This window comes from Neomonachus schauinslandi, chromosome 16 (genome assembly GCF_002201575.2).
Source record: "Neomonachus schauinslandi chromosome 16, ASM220157v2, whole genome shotgun sequence".
Classification (NCBI taxonomy): Eukaryota; Metazoa; Chordata; class Mammalia; order Carnivora; family Phocidae; genus Neomonachus; species Neomonachus schauinslandi.
Genome location: NC_058418.1, coordinates 23,337,849 through 23,343,882, shown reverse-complemented (window position 1 = coordinate 23,343,882; position 6,034 = coordinate 23,337,849).

Below are 6,034 nucleotides of genomic sequence, written 5' to 3'. Positions count from 1 at the left end.
TTTCTTTCTTTCTTTCTTTCTTTCTTTCTTTCTTTCTTTCTTTCTTTTTCTTTCTTCTTTCTTTCTTTCTTTTTAAGATTTTATTTATTTGACAGAGAGAGACACAGCGAGAGAGGGAACACAAGCAGGGGGAGTGGAAGAGGGAGAAACAGGCTTCCCGCTGAGCAGGGAGCCTGATGGGGGGCTCGATCCCAGGACCCCGGGATCATGACCTGAGCCGAAGGCAGATGCTTAACGACTGAGCCACTCAGGCGCCCCAGGAAGTCTTTCTTTTATAAACTTTAAAAAAAAGTATTTATTTGAGAGAGAGCACGAAAGAGCATAAGAGGAGGAGCAACAGAGGGAGAGGAAGAAGACTCCCCACTGAGCAGGGAGTCTGACGCGGGGCTCAATCCCAGGACCCTGAGATTGTGACCTGAGCAGAAGGCAGACCGTTAACCGACTGAACCACCCAGGTGTCCTGGTCCAGGGATGTCTTGTAGCTAAAGCTCCTTAGATTCTAGATCCTCTCTGCCTTGATCCTAGACAGTTGATAGCTGGGTACCCAGAAAGACAGTGTTGGATCTTCCCTGAGTATCCCAACAATCTAGAGATGTCCACTGTAGTGGCCTCATTACAGGAATTTATGCTTTGGATGCTTCCTTTCTTGCTATCATAGAGAAGAGATTCAACTATAGGTTAGGCTCTTGTCACATCTTATGTTTCAGAGATGAGGAAGTTCCAAGACTTCAAGGATGGAGAAGCAGTGCTCCACTGGCCAGCTCTGCCGTCTCCTTTAGAAACCTCTGACTCCTTATCATTAGAATAGCTTTAGTCTCAAAGAGTTTGTCCACAGAGTTTTCTTGTCCTTCCTCATATTTACGTGCAGTGGACTAATGACTACACTTGTTCAACACAAGATTCCTCAAACTATTTAATATTTGGTCCACATAAAATCCTTAGAACGCCTTTGTCAATGGTGGACATGTTTATCTGACCAAGACATTTCAAAACATGAGTGTGTAATGGTTGATTAATGTTCTGCTAACACTGATCAGTACATACTTACATCTAAAACATTTTGTGACTGCAATTAACAAAGACACACCAGTCATAAGAAACAGTGAGGCCTCTCTGGAGGGGGGAGTAGTCCATAATAATCTTATATCATTGGAAGTCCAAGAGTTTTGATCCATGGACAATCATGGTTCCAGAGGACTGCCTAAGAAATTAGAGCTGGCACAAAGGAAATCAGCTTATAAAGAAGTAAGACCTCAGCACGTAGGCTCCCCAGCTTGCAGTCTACCCTTCTTTAAGGTCCTGAGTTTGAAGTCCCGATATAGTAGACTCACGGAGAGAAAGAACTTCTCTTTGTTCTATCCACATAGACTGGATCCCTAGCCCAGCTAATCAATATCCTTCTCCTGTGTTTGTTTGAAGAGGACAGAAAATGCATTCTATGTCAGGAGCATTAAAGGCTTATAATGGGCATTTTCTATAGTTTGGCTACTTTCTTTCAATCTTCTCTGGGTACTTATACTCTGGTTTTCCCCTAAAACCAGTGGTCAGCAAACTACAGCCCATGAGTCATATCTAACCTACCACCTGTTTTGTAAATAAAGTTTTATTGGAATGCAGCCATACTCATTCTTTTATATATTTTATATGGTGCTTTTGTGCTACAGTAACAGGGTTGAGCAGTCACAACGGAGACCATATAGTCTCTAAAGCCTAAAATATTTACTATCTGACCCTCTGCAGGAAAAGATAGCCTATTTCTGCTCCAAGAGACCACCACCTTCCTCAGTCTCAGTTCTTGTGATTAGAGCCAGTTTGGGTTGGGTTTTGTGTCACTTGGCAACCAGTTGAGTCCTACCTGACATAGGGTGGCCCAGCACAAATCTATCTCCTGGCAGAGACTAAGACCAGGCCCATGACCAGAGCAGCAATGGTCCTTTTGTATCGTAGATGGATGGGAACTGTGTTCCTTTGACCAGAAGCTGCTACTTGTTTTCCAGCAACAGGATCAAATATTTGAAATTGGAGGTTTCCCCCAAAATCCCAGGTGTATAGTCACCATCTGGTGATGCTTCATTGACATATATATGTATGTCAGTGTATGTATATGTATATATAGGTGTATCTGTAAATATATATACACCCATGTGTGTATATATATCCAGTATAAAAGGATACACATATATACATATATATTTGGTGAGAGAGCAATAGAGCTGTGGACTAACAGGTTTAACAAGATGGAAGCTTGCTGCCTCCACATCCCAGGGTGTGGATGGTGTCACAACAGCCAACCAACATCATGGGATGATTGGTACATGCCAGTGTTTTCATGTGTTACATCATATGAAACCCACACCAACCCTGTAAGGTAGAAAGTATTATTGCCCCAGTTGATAGATAAAGAAACCGAATCTCAGGGTGCCTGGGTGGCTCAGTCGTTAAGCGTCTGCCTTCGGCTCAGGTCATGATCCCAGGGTCCTGGGATTGAGTCCCACATCGGGCTCCCTGCTCAGCAGGAAGCCTGCTTCTCGCCCTCCCACTCTCCCTGCTGTGTTCCTGCTCTCGCTGTCTCTGTCTCTGTCGAATAAATAAATAAAATCTTTAAAAAAAAAAAAAAGAAAAAGAAACCGAATCTCAGAGATATTAAGGAATTTCATAAAGGTTACATAGCCAATAAATGATGAAGACAGGATTCTAATTCAAGTCCAAACTCCAAGGACTTGCTCTTCAACCTGATGCTACACAACCAAGTCAGCAACCCCATAAAAGTAGCAACTCTCTCTCCACACTACCAGCAAAAGTCCCTAGTGGGGCTCTCGTCGTCTTGTGTGGGTCATATGCCATCCATAAACCCATCTCTGGGAGCAGGGTTGCTGGGCCTGGGTCCCATGTCCAACCGTGAACCTGAGACGGGGCCATGCTCCCCTAAATTCCATGACCCAGACAAGGCCAGTGTAGCATTTCCATATAGAAAGGAATGGAAGGTGATAGCATTTTTTTTTATGGGTTTGAGAAACATCGCTTGTCCACATTTGTTGGGGGTGGGTAGGGGGTCGGCGTTGCCTCTGCTCCTGGTCTTGGTGCTTCTGTCCTTTTCCAGTGTCATCTTTGACCAGCTGAGATGTCGAGAGGTCACCCCTAGAGCACCTTTTCGGACAGAGAAATGTGTATCTATCAGGGCTGGGACTTGTAAGCAGCACCTGGGCCTGAGGCACTATGAATTAGCATCTCAACAATCTCTGAGCAAAGTCAGTTGTTAAACATCTGTTCCCTTTTTAACTTTTTTTTTTTTAGATTTTATTTTTAAGCAATCTCTTCACCCAGTGTGGGGCTCAAACCCGCAAACCCAAGATCAAGAGTCGCACGCTCCAGCAACTAAGCCAGCCAGGCATCCCTCAGTTTCCTTCTGATGAAGTCTGATTGAGTCTTCAAAGCCAGTCAAAATGTCAAAATAACCACGAGGCTTATGAGAATGTACAGGAATGCACCAGAAAGAATCATCTGAAGGCTGAAACCAATGAGTAATAAGGAAGGAAACAAGTTCACATTGCACTAGATTCTGGTCACCTCCCCACCCACCACCTCCTCTCACCCCCTCAATACTCAGGATCTCCAAATTGATATAGTCATATAATTAATTGGCATATGTCCAGGGCCTCTGTTAAGAGTTACTGGGTACCAGGCATTGTTCAGGAGCTGTATGCCCAGCTGCTTGACACTTTTTTTTTTTTAAGATTTTATTTATTTGTTTAACACAGAGAGAGAGAGGACAAGCACAAGCAGGGGGAGGGGCAGTGGGAGAGGGAGAAGCAGGCTCTCCACTGGGCAGAGAGCCTGACATGGGGCTCCATCCCAGGACCATGGGATTATGACCTGAGCCGAACGCTTAACTGGCTGAGCCATCCAGGCACCCCTTGACACTTTCATCTTTCAAAGCAAAATAGGAAGTTGGAGATGGGCTCAGCTGCTAAGTTTGAGGGTGAGGGTTTGCTTTAAAAAAACAAAAAACAAAAAACCACTGCTTGTGGGGATCCTATAGGTGACCAGCTCCCCCTGGTGCTTAAACATTTTTTTCATCTGGGAATCCCTGTTGAGGCCTTTATCTTAGGGAAATGATGGTTGTGCAACAAGATTCAATACAAGAATGTCACCTGAGAGATCATTTATGATTATGAGAAATTGGAAATTACCCGAAAATGCCCCATTAAATTTTGCCACATCGATTCAGTGCGTCATATATACTTGTTAAAGCACAATGTTTTAAAAAATGTTTTATGACATGATGTTAATTATATAATAGAAAATGCATTCAATATGGTACTGTTTTAAAAATATATGCCTGCATAAGTGTTCTGATAGGACGTACACAACGTTGAAAATAATGATTTTCTTTGTGTTTCACATTTATGTATGTTTAAAAACGTTTTTATTGGGGCACCTGGGTGGCTCAGTCGTTAAGCGTCTGCCTTCAGCTCAGGTCATGACCCCAGGGTCCTGGGTTCGAGCCCCGCATTGGGCTCCCCGCTCTGCGGGAAGCCTGCTTCTCCCTCTCCCACTCCCCCTGCTTGTGTTCCCTCTCTCGCTGTGTCTCTCTCTGTCAAATAAATAAAATCTTTAAAAAAAAACAAAAAAAAGTTTTTATTATGAAAATATACACCCAGATAGAAATATATAATGAACTGCTCTGCACCAATTGTCCCAATTCATCCATTATCAACATTTGGTTGTCCTTGCTTCACCTATTCTTTTTTTAAAAACTGACCTCTCTTCTGAAGTATTTTAAAGCAAATATCAGATATCACTGGATTTTATCCCTACATACTTCAACATACATCTTTAAAAAGGACCTTTCAGGGTGCCTGGGTGGCTCAGTCGGTTAAGCATCTGACTTTGGCTCAGGTCATGATCTCAGGGTCCTGCGATCGAGCCCCATGTTGAGCCTGCAACAGGCTCCCTGCTCAGCTGGGAGTCTGCTTGTCTCTTGCCCTCTGCCCCTCCCCCCACTCTCTCTCAAATAAATAAAATCTTAAAAAAATAAAATAAAAGAGACGTTTCTTATGTGTTTACAATGCCATTATCACACCTAACAAAATGAACACCAAACCCTTTGCATTCTGAACTACCCAGATTATATTCACATTTTCATGAGTGATTTTCTCTTCTTCTTCTTTTTTTTTTTTAAATTTTCTGAAGGATTTTTTTTAACTTGAATAGGGAGAATATCCTGTTTCTTTTTCTTTTTTTTTAAGATTTTGTTTATTTATTTGACAGAGAGAGACACAGCGAGAGAGGCAACACAAGCAGGGGGAGTGGGAGAGGGAGAAGCAGGCTTCCTGCGGAGCAGGGAGTCCGATGTGGGGCTTGATCCCAGGACCCTGGGATCATGACCTGAGCTGAAGGCAGATGCTTAACGACTGAGCCACCCTTATTTAACAGAGAGACACAGCCAGAGACGGAACACAAGCAGGGGGAGTGGGAGAGGGAGAAGCAGGCCTCCCGCGGAGCAGGTAGCCCAATGCGGGGGCTCGATCCCAGGACCCTGGGATCATGACCTGAGCCGAAGACAGACGCTTAACAGCTGAGCCACCCAGACACCCCCTCTTCTTTTTTCTTATCTATGTCTTCTAATTTTTTATGATAAACGTAACATCTATTATATAGAAGCAACAATTTTAAAAACTGAAAAATCATTTGATTTATACATTCCTTCCCCCCCCCCAGGAATACACTGATTACATTAAGCAATTAAATACTAAATCTAATGGGATACCGCAATGCTCTAATGACAAATAAGGGTTTGCAAATTTTTAGCAGCTTAATGATTCTTCAGAATTTTTAAGAATTCTTCTCAAGGATTTGCCACCTAAAGTATTCAGGACAGAACAACATTATGGGGGAAGATCCTTTGTCTTTAAGAGAGATGCAGAGACTGAGAGACAGAGACCAAGAGAGACAGCGAGAGAGAAAGTGAGAGAGACTGATTTCTATGACAGACACGAGGTAGGTACAGGTTACCCCGCAGGTAACTGCTCCC